Source organism: Rattus norvegicus, chromosome 19 (assembly GCF_021556685.1).
Source record: "Rattus norvegicus strain SHRSP/BbbUtx chromosome 19, alternate assembly SHRSP_T2T, whole genome shotgun sequence".
Lineage (NCBI taxonomy): Eukaryota > Metazoa > Chordata > Mammalia > Rodentia > Muridae > Rattus > Rattus norvegicus.
Window position 1 is genome coordinate 25,685,341 of NC_141552.1, and position 13,414 is coordinate 25,698,754.

At 43.6% G+C, this 13,414-nt stretch overlaps 1 pseudogene across 1 annotated transcript; it reads right to left on the reverse strand.

The window, feature by feature from the left end:
• Positions 1–12,557: 12,557 nt before the first annotated feature.
• Positions 12,558–13,117, reverse strand: LOC134483438 (trafficking protein particle complex subunit 2-like protein; annotated as a pseudogene). Its single transcript, XR_015643543.1, has one exon. The product of XR_015643543.1 is annotated as a trafficking protein particle complex subunit 2-like protein (transcript).
• Between the last annotated feature and the right edge of the window lie 297 nt (positions 13,118–13,414).

The window sequence follows — 13,414 nt, forward strand, 5'->3', positions numbered from 1 at the left end:
TCAAATTCCTTATGTATTGCCAATACAAAAGTCCTTGAATAATTAAAGCAAGTTTAAAAATAATCTAACAGAGTTTCCTGAGGGACTTATTTTCTCTTTTTCTTAAACTATTCACAAATTAACAATATTTGAAATGAATATGTTATTATGTAACAAAATTTTCTGAACAATAATATCAATTTATAAATCATTACCAAAAAAAGTCCAGGGCCAGATGGCTTCAGTGCAGAATTCTACCAGATCTTCAAAGAAGACCTAATACCAACACTCCTCAAACCATTCCATACAATAGAAAAAGAAGGAACACTACCTAATTTATTTGATGCCATAATTACTCTGATACCTAAACCACACAGAGTCCCAACAAAGAAAGAGAACTTCAGACCAAATTTGCTTAAAAATATCGATGCAAAAATACTCAATAAAATTCTGGCAAACTGAATCCAAGAACACATTAAAATGATCATTCACCATGATCAAGTAGGCTTCATCCCAGGGATGCAAGGTTGGTTCAATATACAAAAATCCATTAAAGTAATCCACCATATAAACAAACTCAAAGAAGAAAAATCACATGATCATTTCATTCGATGTTGAAAGAGCATTTGACAAAATATGACACCCCTTCATGTTAAAAGTATTGAGAGATCAGGAGTTCAAATCCCATATCTAAACATATATAAAAGCAATATATAGCAAACCAGTACCCAATATTAAATTAAATGGAGAGATACTTGAACCAATCCCACTAAAATCAGGGACGAGACAAGCATGTCCACTCTCTCCACATATATTCAATATAGTACTTGAAGTTCTAGCAATAAGACAAATACAAGAGGTCAAGGGGATACAAATTGGGAAAGAAAAATTCTTCATATGATGTTTACAGCTTGATTGTAAAGAGAACGTCCTGACCACACAAATTATTGAAACCTTTATCACGTTTTTGTTTGCTGAGGCAAAGTCTTACTCCATAGTCTAGGCTAGCTTTGAATTTATAGTAATCCACCTGCCTCAACACCCTGAGAGCTTAAGTTATGGGTGTGAGCCAGCCTAGCTGGCTTTCCAGGAGCCTGTCTTAGCTCTCTAATATTTACACCACACTTAGAGGCTCTAACTGTGCTTTGCGGTTATGTTTTTTTTCCCTTGTCAAAGTATAGATTGCTAGGTTTTCAAGTATGAAGTGTTTAAGTCAGTGGTTCTCAACCTTTCTAAAACCGGGACCCTTTAATATTGTTCCTCATATTGCGGTGTCCCCAATCATAAAATACTTTTGTTTCTACTCCACAACTGTAATTTTGCTGTTCTTATGAATCATAACTTAAATATTTGATATGCGGTGTGTATTTTCAAATTGAACATAGTTAAAACAGACTGATCGAAAAGAGACTGTAAGTATATATTGTGAAATATTTATTTCTAATTACAAATAAGTGAAATACTGTCTTGAAGCATGGTGCAGTGTGGGTAACAGTCTTAATATAACAACAGCAAACTCTATTGCTACGTTTTGCAAACAGTGTGCACGGGAAGTCAACGTCAATGCCAAGGTTGAGATCGCTTCTTTCTCGCCAGGTCAGAAATTCTCAGGCAGTGAATTTTCAATCACAAAAAGAAGATCGCCATCTTCCAGGACAAGTCTGCTTCTGAATTCAGACTTGATAACAACGGGCTGGCGAAACTCGTTTCACAGAAATGGAAGAAGAAGGTACAACATGGTCTCAGACAGAACAGAGCGTAGTCTCAGATAGAACCCAGGAAATGACTGCAAATGCTTGCTTGATCCATAACTGTGTGACTGGCATTGCAGAGAAATCAGTTCTTGCTGCATGACTGTTAATAAGTTTAGTGAACTCTTGGGCTGTCTCAGGAACATCTTTATGTTGTCTGTTGTTGGGAGCGATGCCCTTGAAGCCCTCCATTATTGATGTTATTATTATGGTTAGAATTAAGTATGACTGGGTTCGTGGAAAATCCCCAGCCAGCTACAGAAGACTAATACAAATGTGGTGGTCAAAATGAATAATCATATGATAACGTCTGACGTTAAGATACCCAATGTGATGACCTGTAACCTTTCTGAAAAACCAACATCCTACTGACTAATAGATATGACAAACCTGTGACCTTTCTGACATCCTGTCAACATCAGCAAATTCCCTGACCACACGAGTACTGTGTCCTTGGCCTGCGTAAATGTTTCTTATTCCCCCTCCCTCTGTTACCCATGTTATGGTATAAATTCAGCCTTGGGGAAAAATAAAATTGTCGCCTTGGTCAGACTCTTGTCTTGGCGTCCTTCTTCGAGTCTCTCGTCCCCCATTCTCTTCCAGGTACCTTCAGTACCCTCATTGACAGTCTATGAATGGGCTTCTGGCAAGTGCAAATGAACTGTTTGGTATTTTGGAAAATTCAATGAAATTTCGTCTGTAAGCATGGGCAAGTGTTTGTTCTCAGAAATTATCATCGTAATCCTTTCATCTGGTCAGTGTCATGCTCCTCAAAGACAGCAGAAAAAGTAGGCAACATATAAAGTTTATTTTCATCCAATTCCTTTTTTTTTCTTCGCCAAACCTCAAGTTTCATCTGGAATGACCATATTTATTCAGATAAATTGAGGCATGCTGCATTTGTCCTTGCAACGATAAATTTGACTCATTCAAGATGGCAAAAATGTCAACCAAGTAAGTTATTTTCTGAAATCCACTTTGTTTATTCTTTTCTCATACAGTATTTCCTGTCTGCAGCCTTCCCTCCCTTACATCTTCCTCCCGTTCAGATTCACTGCTCCTCTGTTTCCTTTCATAAAAGAGCAGGATTCCCAGTGATATAATGAAACATGACGTAACAAGATGCAATGAGACCAATCACAAACTGTCATATCCAGGGTAGATGAGTAACTCAGTAGGAAAAGGGCCCCAAGGGCAGGCAAAAGAGTCATAGACTCTCCATCCCCCACTCATATTGTTAGGAGTCCCACAAAAATCTCGAGTTACACAACCATAGCATATACGTATCCACAGACCAGACACGCTATGTGATTGCTGCTTCAGTCTCTGTGAGCCTCTAGGAGCCCTGTTTAGTTGATTCCATGGGTTGTTTTCTCTTTGTGTCCCTGACTCAACTGACTGTTACAATCCTTCCTCCCCATCTTCTGCAACACTTTTATTGCTGAAAAGTTCTTTGAACTGTGGCCATGCTTTCTGATTAAAAAAACGCTTTTAAGTTTTGTACCCAGATCCCACCGGGAGAGAGCTGGTCTCCCAGGAGTGCTGACACACCTGAGAACACAGGTAAGACAACCACTTCTGCTCCGAGTGACCCATCCAGAGCACTTAGGACACAGGAACCGAGGAGCAGTGTGGGTAAGATTCTTCTGGTTTCCATCTGTGCTTGGAGTTGACCCTGTGCCATAGCTCTCTGTACCCAGGTCCAGCTAGGAGAGAGCTGGTCTCCCAGGAGTTTACAGGAGGGCCAAAGAACTGGCAGAGACAGCAAGACCAGCTAACACCAGAGATAACCAGATGGCGAGAGGCAAGGACAAGAACTTAAGCAACAGAAATCAAGGCCACTTGGCATCATCAGAACCCAGTTCTCCCACCAGAGCAAGTCTTGGATACACCAACAGACCGGAAAAGCAAGATTCTGCTTTAAAAAATCACATCACATGATGATAGTAGAGGACTTTAAGAAGGACATAAATAACTCCCTTAAAGAAATACAGGACAACACAAATAAAGAGGTAGAAGCCCTTAAAGAGGAAACACAAAAATCCCTTAAAGAAATACAGGAAAACACAGTCAAACAGGTGAAGGAATTGAACAAAACCATCCAGGATCTAAAAAATGGAAATAGAAACAAAAAGAAATCACAAAGTGAGGCAACCCTAGAGATAGAAAACCTAGGAAAGAGATCAGGAGTCATAGACACAAACATCACCAACAGAATACAAGAGATTGAAGAGAGAATTTCAGGGACAGAAGATACCATAGAAAACATTGACACAACCATCAAAGACAATGCAAAAAGCAAAAAGACCCTAACCCAAAATATCCAGGAAATACAGGAAATACAATGAGAAGATCAAACCTAAGGATAATAGATATAGAAGAGAGTGAAGATTCCCAATTTAAAGGACGAGTGAATATCTTCAACAAAATCATAGAAGAAAACTTCCCTAACCTAAAGAAAGAGATGACCACGAACATACAAGAAGCCTCCAGAACTCCAAATAGATTGGATCAGAAAAGAAACTCCTCCCATCACATAATAGTCAAAACAGCAAATACACAAAAGAAAGAATATTAAAGCAGTAAGGGAAAAAGGTCAAGTAACATATAAAGGCAGACCTATCAGAATTACACCAGACCTCTCACCAGAGACTATGAAAGCCAGAAGATCCTGGACAGATGTCATGCAGACCCTAAGAGAACACAAATGCCAGCCCAGGCTACTATATCCAGCAAAACTCCCCATTACCATAAATGGAGAAACCAAGATATTCCATGACAGAACCAAATTTACACAATATCTTTCCACAAATCCAGCCCTACAAAGGATAATAGATGGAAAACTCCAACACAAGGAGGGAAACGACACCCTAGAAAAAGCAAGAAAGCAATCATCTTTCAACTAACGCAAAAGAAAAGAGCCACACAAATATAATTCCACTTCTAACAACAAAAATAATAGGAAACAACAATCACCATTTCTTAATATCTCTTAACATCAATGGACTCAATTCCCCAATAAAAAGACATAGACTAACAGACTGGATATATAAACAGGACCCAGCATTTTGCTGCATACAGAAAGCGTACCTTACTGACAAAGACAGACACTTCCTCAGAGTAAAAGGCTGGGAAAAAATTTTCCAAGCAAATGGTCCCAAGAAAGCAGCTGGAGTAGCCATTCTAATATCAAATAAAATCGGCTTTCAACCAAAAGCTATAAAAAAAGATGACCTCATGCTCATCAAAGGAAAAATCCACCAAGATGAACTCTCAATTCTGAATATCTAAGCTCTGAATGTAAGGGCACACACGTTCAGTATATGCAAGAGCATATACGTTCTTTGAACTTTACTAAAGCTCAAAGCACATATTGCGTCTCACACAATACTAGTGGGCGACTTCAACACCCCATTCTTATCAATGGACAGATCATGAAAACAGAAACTCAACAGAGACACAGAAAAAACTAACAGAAGTTATAAACCAAGTGGACTTAACAGCTATCTATAGGACATTTCATCCTAAAAAAAAAAAAAAAAAAAAAAAGAATATACCTTCTTCTCAGCACCTCATGGTACCTTCTCGAAAAATGACCATACAATTGGTCACAAAACAGGCCTGAACAGATATAAGAAGATAGAGATAATCCCATGCATTCTATCAGATCACTACAGAATAAGGCTGGTCTTCAATAACATCACAAACAACAGAAAGTCCACATACACATGGGTTGCATTGTTTAACAATTTGAGTCACAGACAGACCCCCAACCTTCTGTGGAATTACTACCCTCATTTCTGTGATGAGTGACGTATTAGCCAGGAACAATATTTTCAAGATATTGTTTTAATAGACCTTCCCCCTCAGGCGCAAATAAATCATGACTCCTTTACACAGGTTAGAAGACAGATTTAGACTTGATGGGAGAGTGCGACTAAATCACAGTACAATGCTTGGAAAGTTTACCTCCTTCTAATGTCATATTTCTTTCTAAATGGCCATGATGAGTGACTGTTATAGAAGGTTCATGAAAGCAGTGGAGTATTTAAAAAAGTTAAGACTTTACGACAGGTTTCAAAAATATCTGAAAGTCCGCATATACGTTCAAGCTTAATAGTTCTGTATCATAATACCCTCTAATAGTTTTCAAGAACCTTTCTTGGCAATTAAAAAATTAACTGGGGTTGGGGATTTAGCTCAGTGGTAGAGCGCTTACCTAGCTAGTGCAAGGCCCTGGGTTCGGTCCCCAGCTTTGGAAAAAAAAAATTAACTAAAGCTAAAGAGAGATAAAAAGAAAACCAAATGAAATGTGTGAAGATTATGAGGTATAAGTTGAAAATGAGTATGTGGGCTGAAGAACAAGGGCAGACTCTTATTTAAAGCTACCTAGAGTTTAGACAATGAGAGATTATTGAAGAGGCTGCCTCCCTCCTTCTGCAACCAGGTAAAATCGTTCTACTCATGATGGTTGGGGAACTGTCTCCTACTGTGGCAAGGTGACCTCCAAAACCACAGAAGATGGGGATAAAGCTGGATGGTCTGCAGAGAATTTACCCATCTTTTACTTCTTTGAAAGGGATTTATATTTGATGCTTTGTTTCTAATAATTGTGTGCTACTGAGGCCATGTTTCATGTCGGATCCCCGAGCCTTAATCAATTTGTGAAAAGGCATTTGCATGAGTTTCCAAGGACCCGTGGTATACCATGTGGACAGTAGCTCACTGTAGGACCAGCCTGGTACCATTTGCTGTTTCAGTACTGGAGATTTAGCCCAGAGTCTCGTATGAAGCAGGCAAATGCTCCATCCTGGGAGCTAATGCACCAAGCCTGTACCAGTGCAGCTTTTACTAGTGCGAGGAAGCAGCGCTGTGTGTTGCGATGTGTGCAAAATAAGCTGCAGATCCAGGGAGAGCTGACCGCTCACTCTCACCCGCTAAACTTTCTATTTAACCGTGAATCACAAAAACAGTACATTAATTAGCTCTCTGTCACCAAAAGACCTGAGTTTTGGAGCTCTTAATCCACAGTCTCTAGGTTCCGTTGTTCCAACTCTGTCTATGCAACACATCGTGATAGGCTGTGTGCTGGGGGAAGCTACCGGCCTCCCAGGGGACGTCAGACGAACACAGCACAACAAGATACAATAAGGCCAAGCACGAAAACTCACATTAAGGCTTGGCGAGGCAACGGAGTAGGAGGAAAAGGGTCCCAAGAACAGGCAAACGAGTCAAAGACACTCCCACCCCCACTATTAGGAGTCCCACAAAAAAACCCAAGCTAAACAACTACACTATATTTGTAGAAGACCTAAGGTAGAACCACGTAGATTCTGTGATTGCTGCTTCAGTCTCTGTGAGCCTCCATGGGCCCTGCTGTTTTCTCTAGCTGGTTTCCACAAGTCTTCCTCCCCACTTTCCAGAGTTTTCTTTGAGCTCAGAGGGTGGGAAGACGGTATCGATGGAGACCTCCAACCTGGGCTCTCTCTCTGCCTCATACAAGACCTACACATTTTATGTTCTTTCCTGTAGTTTTGTATTTCCACAGTTATGGAATTCATAAAAGAGGTTTGAGATTCAGAAAAACATATAGAAACCACTCTCACATATAGCTTCAGCTCTTATCAGTGCCGATAACAATGACATTTATTTGGTCTTCCTAATAAAACGAAACCAAAGGTTTGGAAAGCAGCGTTCCATGAGGATTATTTCCTTTTTGGGTCCAGTGTTTAATTCCTTAAGCAAAGCCAGCACAACACATGTAGCGCTCAGTTTTCTGATTATGGCTCCTGGAGGCCGGGAGACGTGTTAGATGTTTTCTCTTGATCACTGTGAGGTTTGGGCCTCTAATGCCTCCCCAGAGCAACTACACGGAGCCATGAGCTTCTTCAAGGCTGTGTTTCATGAAGGGGCTCATTTACTTACCCATCTCTTTAGAATGGCTTTTCCAGACTACTCCTTAAGGAGTAGTCTCTTGCTGGAGGATTGACAAACCCATTTGAGGTTAACTCTTAAGGAGAAAATAATAGTATAGATGGTTGAAATATTTTTGTAGTGGGCTACAGTGTCATGTCTCTCCCTAGTGCCAAAGGTAGATTGGATTCTTTTCTTTTCTTTTTTGGAGCTGGAAACCGAACTCAGGGCCTTGCGCTTGCTAGGCAAGCGCTCTACCACTGAGCTAAATCCCCAACCCCAGATTGGATTCTTTTGACCAGGAGGAAATAATGTCTCTTTATTAGACATAAACAGAGCTCCGATAGCCATCTTTGATGTCCTATAAGGCCACCATTATAGGGCCAACCCCTAACAGGAATTAAGGGCCTAAAATCATTGAGGAAATAGGTTGAAATTGGGAAATAGATACAACTTGTTTGTTCCACAAAAATCCAAAGATCCATCTCCAGATGATCCAGAGCTTGGTGTCTGCTTTGCAACCCTCCTTTCCATGTTCACCTAGCCTCAAGGTAGAAGTGTCATTTAGAAACTGGAGCTACTCTGAACTAGCATATTTTTTTGTCCTTCGGCTAGGACAGAACAAAGGCCATTCCTGATTTGAGTCAAGAGCGAGAATTCTCTTTCAGGTTCCCTGCCCCCGAGCCTCCAGTAACTTCTTTCTGTCTCCTGCCCTCAGCAATTTCACATTTGGGAAGTCTGAGACCCATGCAGAGGCACACAGTTCACTGTAAAGGGTCTGTTTCACACCTGAGGTTTCAGTAGCCCATGGATACCTTTCAGTTGCTTCTGTGTATGTTTGAAATTAATGGCAGACTAGTAGATCCATAGCCACCATCAGCTGCTCATAACAGAAACATGGTTTAAGAATTCTCTCCATTTTAGAGTGATACAAAAGCTCGAATACGATTCAAACATTCTTGATCTGGCCATTCTTTACATTTTGGGAATGTAAAACAACAGAGAATTTCCAAGAATGCTCATGTTACAAAAAGGCACGGGCTTTACGAAATTGGTTTTAGAGTTTTTGAAAGTTTTCTTTGATTCCAAGCTGCTCCATGTCCACTTTTTCTTATTTCTGATGCAAGAGCTATGATTCCTAAGTCCCTGGCCTCTTCCAGAGAATCTGCCTGCCCATAGGGGATGGCACGTGTTAAGTTGCTATGGTTTTGATTTAGAAGGCTTGTGGAGAAAGCCAATGCACTGTGTCCCGTGGGAATTTCAGAAATAGTTGTCCCTGGTTTTGTATCTTTAAATTAGAAGCTCTTTGTGGTGGCGGGCTATTCTTTTAGCAGTATGCACTGCTAAGCATGATATACCCACTCTGCTATGTAAATAAAGACATTATTGTTGGAATAATGCAAGGCAGGGGATGTCTCTTCGGGTAGGCTTATCTGCCAATCTGTGTTTAGTTGGCTTTTCAGCCCACCCATTGTAATTACCACCTTTCAGTCTTCCGGAATAGGGATCTGGGAAGGGGATTCATTCCAACTGGGTTACTTAAATGGGAATTTTCCACATATACAGTATCTCCTCCTCAGATCGCAAATCCACTCCCCCATCCTTCCTGTGTGCTTTAGAAGCCCTCCGCAGACTATTATTATGAGCTGAAGGGCAGGTTTCAAGCTCCCCCTGCTTCTGAGCTGGTGCAGCCGTCAGTAAGCTGCGTGCATTTCAGATCGCTACTCCTCGTTCTAATTTCACTGGGAATTGTGCTAACTTTAAGAGTGCGAATTGTTTCAGGAGCTAAGTTGGCAAACGCTGAATATCAGGTCTGTTGCATGTTGTCTGGCCTTTTTATAATTGGACACTATTTAATATAGATGGTTTGATGGGTGTTATAACTAAAGATTTTATTAAATATGTCACATAAGCTGTTTTGAGGTTCTTAGGAATGTAGCCAAGGGCCTTGTGCATGCTAGGTAATCATTCTTTACTCAGCCACATCTATAGCTTTAATTTTTTTTTAAAACAAGACGTTAAAATATTAAATACAAAGGGAAACATTATCATCCACTGTGGTAGACCCTGTAACATTCATGATCTTCAGGAATTTTGCAATATCCTTCCTTTTGCCCTCAAAGCTCGTGGCTGAGAAATAGATATTTGGAGTTGAGTCTACAGTTGAAGGCCTGTGCTACACCAGGATGAGTTTCCCTGCATTTTCTTTTTTTTTTTTTTTTTTTTTTTTTTTTTTTTTTTTTTTTTTTGGTGGTGCACGCCTTTAATCCAAGCACTCAGGAGGCAGAGACAGTGAGTTTGAGAGTTTGAGGCCAGCCTGGTCTACAGACAGTTCCAGGACAGCCAGGACTACACAGTAAGATCCTGTCATCATATCATCATCACAACAAGTACTACTACTCCAGGAGCATCTCCGACTGCCCAGCGGACCACACATCCAACAGCAGGTGAGGCTGTGACAACTTTGAAGAGAGGCAGATCCTGCGCTGAGACTTGCAATGATGTCAGCGGTCAAAGGTCTGAGTCTGAGTCGCTGCAGCTCCAGGGGCTGGCCAAGGCCTAGAGTAGATTCCCCTGGGCGTGTAGGAAGTAGGCCCTACCTCCAGCCACTGTGCTAACTGGCCACGGCCAAGTCTGCCTATGGTACCAATAGGGGATCAATAACCCTGAGCCTGGATAGATACCCTTGTTTACCTTTGGAAGCAATTGGTTCTGTCTTGACACAGCCAGAAGAGACTGCCACCCAGTGGTCAGATGGTGAACAGCAAATCGGCCCCAGGGTGGCCTTGCAGGAAGAGGGAGGGAGGATTCCTCAGTACCAAAGTGACCTCGCAGGGCCCTTGCCAAGGGTTAAGCCTGCTCATCGCATTCCAGCATCAGGACTTCCAAGTCCTGGCCTGGGTCCCCTGTCGGAATATTTGCTCCTGGGGCTTGGGCATTTTCCACCCAGGGTATGGTTTCACCCTTGACCTCATTGCTGTCCACTCAGTAGTTCCTGGTCCTTTTCTGTTATGTGTATATATTATATATATAATATATTATATGTTATATACAGCAAGTTCAAACACCCCTCAGCACAGCATCTACACAGTAGCGCAAACCCATCTAGCCCTGAAGCCCCTGCCATGTGCACGGTTAATGCCAAGCCACAGCTTCCTCTCCCACAGAGTAGGGCAGCCAAGCAGCCCTGGACCCAGGTCTGCAGAAGGTACCAGAAGGGAAGACAGGCAGCTAATGGCCCTGCAGCAAATCACAAGCTAACTGGTGCCACCATCTTGATCCCAGGGTAACAGGCAGGCGGTGACTGTGGTCTCCAAGGCCAATCTCAGGTTGAAATTCGCCTGCAGGTCTGATGCCCACACCCAGACAAGCAGATCCTATTACAAGCTTTGTTTGCTAGAGCTTGATTCCGAGAAGAATCATAACATGCACAGCAGTGTACTTGCACACAACCTGTTAGAAACCCCAACAGGAGAGGGCTGTATTTTATCGCCTCGCATATGAAAAGCTGACATGAGCTGCCCAGGGCTGGCTCTTCAGCCCAGACTCAGGCTCCTTTCTGCTCTGCCCTCATGTCTGCAAGTCCTCATCTTCATGCTCTCATGATTCCAGGCAGGAAGAGAGCAGGGAGCCTTGAGTGTTCTACACATCAGCCGGACCTGCTTTTAAAGTGCCCTTTCCTGCAGGTTTCTCCCAGTACCACCCTTTACACGCCTTAACTACCTGCCCCAGTGTGAAGGGGAGGGGAGCACGTGGCATTTAGCCAAGTTTCTCCAGTAAGCCTGAGGCTCCATCGGTGAGGAGGGAAGAGGGCGTACTGGAGAACGAGGGGCAGTCCCCAGTGCAGCTAATACTCAGGGAGGGTGACCTCCCTTAAAAACTCAAGATCCCAAGATTCCACCTGACTGGTGCTCCTTCCTTCCCCTCCACACCCAACCTCCTGCCAAAGCCTTGAACCAAGCACATCTGGGCTATGTCCGCGGCAGTCAGCGGCATGTGGAACTTCTCAAAGTGACTTCATTTGCCACTTTTATTGATCAGGTGGGTGGTCTGGCTTCTTTTCTTACCGCATTTTGTAATAACCCTGTGCTCTTGGAGAGGATCCCTGAGATGCACAGGGATGGACTCTCTCACTCCACCCAGCTTGTGTGGACAAGTCCCAGCCTGCTGGGCCCTGGCATGAGACACTCTGCAGGGACCGGGGAGCACTTTGGTTCATGACTTGGGGAAGCCAGAGACTCTGAAGACAGCATGGAGCCTCGACAGCTAGAGGGGACTTGGGCTCAGGACAGGTCCCCTTGGCCTCTGCCTCTCCCAGGACACCAGTATTCAACTACACCGTCCAGTGGCACGGAAGAGGCAGCCTCACACCACCTCCACAGTCACTGGACCTTTGACCCGAGGAGAGCTTGGTTTGTCCTCAGGGATGCATGCATGGCCTAGGAGCAGCACTGGGGACCTTGCTGACCACCATGCTCACAGACAGGCAGGACAGGCTCCTGAGTTCCTCCTCTGGCACATGGGAAGCAGCAGTCGCTTTAATGTTGTGTCCCAGGAAGCTTTACAGATTTTACTACCTCCTGAGGCTAGCGCTGGGCACCAGCACTGGGCTAAGATTGCAATGAACGATGGGTCCAGAATGTTGAGAGCGCTTACCCAAGAAGGAAGGTGTGTGGCTGTCCGCCTTGGATTGCCTCCGTTCTCTGAAGCTGGCTCTAGGTTCCCCATACCCCGCACCCTTCTGGACCACCCGCCTGCTCACCTGCCTCCCCACAACCTCCTGCACTCAGCATCCACCCTCATACCACCCAGCTGTGGTCACACCCCTTCCATCGCTCCAGAGTCTCTGAGACCAGCTGACAGGTCCTCACTGAGCCCTCTCTCTCTCCTGACAAGGGAAGGACAATGGAGATCTCATCTTGTGAGGCCTTTAGTAGAAAAGCACAGGGCACGCAGCCCTGCCCGCAGGTTACACTCAGGGAGCAGAAAGGGAATAAATAAGTATCATCCAGCTGGGGTGAACACCGGCTTCTCTTCCGGATGGCTGGGGCAGAGGTCAGCACACCTGGGCCATCATCGAAGTTACCATGGTATCAAAGGCCCTAGACTGGATTCGGTCTCCTGGGTTGTAGAAGGGGTTGCACATCACATCTGTGTAGGAGTTATGCAGCTTCCGGAACATACTGCGGATCTCATTGTCCCGCAGGGCCGTATTGGAGGAATCCACCACCATGACAAATTTCACCTTGGAATTGGTCACATAGCCGTATACCTTGTAGTCCTCGGTTGGGTAGAGCAGGCCCAGGTACAGCTCTCTCTGGTCCACCAGTGCTTTCCCCTTCGCAGAGATCTTCTCATCCACCACGTCCAGAGACGTGTGCACCATGTAGTGGAACTTGAGTTCGTTCTCTGTGGGAGTGCTTCGGATGTACAGAGGGTAATTCTCCTTGGCGATCACCGCGATGCACACTGCCTTCCCTGCATTTTCTTATTTATGGGAGCCTGCAGTGTACCACACTGTGACACATTTGTAAAGGAAGCCACAGCTTCTCCCGCTTTATGAATGGCTCTTATGTTGCAAAATTTACAAGGTGCATAATCCAGTTAGAAATTCATTTTTATCCACTGTTTTCCATCCCAAGTCTCCCTTCTCAATCACATTTGTTAGCCCTCATCTGCATTTCTTATCTCCTGCCTATGTTGTAAGTTTCTACTTCTACCTCAGAAAGACCTTGGGGGAACTCACAGAGAACTCTGGGGAGCATTTTCTT